Genomic DNA, 685 nt, shown 5'->3' with positions numbered 1-685 from the left:
CCTACCTGGAGGCTGGCATCCCTATTTGGCACAGTGGCCGGCCCTATTTTAAGAAGAAAAGTTAGGATTGCAGATGGATGGACTTGTGCAACTCTGAGGTGCGAACCAATTCTCGATGGAGACAGGAGCATAATTTGCACGCGGTCTTCCTTGCTACTTCCTCAAAGATAAATTTAGTATGATAGGCTCCCCACAGGCAGCCAGCGAATCAGAACTGGGGGTTTGGGGTACAACTGCTTTTATCATTGGGGAGGAGGAAATGTTGTGCCTTTTAAACGGAAAGGCTGCTTCCAAACTGAAGGCAAGAAGGCCCCCTCCACCCTTAAAACACCACAACACATTGTGGGGTTTAAAAAACAGTGAACTTTTCACATTTTTTCCACACTCTCTTGGCCAGTTATAGGTTTTTTATTTTTCTGTTCTTGAGTTCCTTCCCCACCTTATGCACAATCAAATATTCTAGAAAGTGGCCATGAAACCAAAACCCAGTCCAATGCATTGTAAAGTAAAGGTAACATCATTGAAATAAATACAATTTCCGTTTAAAACATTAAACACAAAATTAAAATAAAAACAATTAACATTTAAAACATTAAACATTAAACCACAATAAAACATTATAACAATTAAAACAATGGGTAGAGCCTAAGTTGTGTAAAAATGATTTTAATTCTACTTTGAATCT

This window comes from Gekko japonicus, unplaced genomic scaffold, assembly GCF_001447785.1.
Source record: "Gekko japonicus isolate JY-2015 unplaced genomic scaffold, Gekko_japonicus_V1.1 scaffold5468, whole genome shotgun sequence".
Lineage (NCBI taxonomy): Eukaryota > Metazoa > Chordata > Lepidosauria > Squamata > Gekkonidae > Gekko > Gekko japonicus.
The sequence above is the reverse complement of the archived record's forward strand: the minus strand, read 5'-3'. Positions refer to the sequence as shown.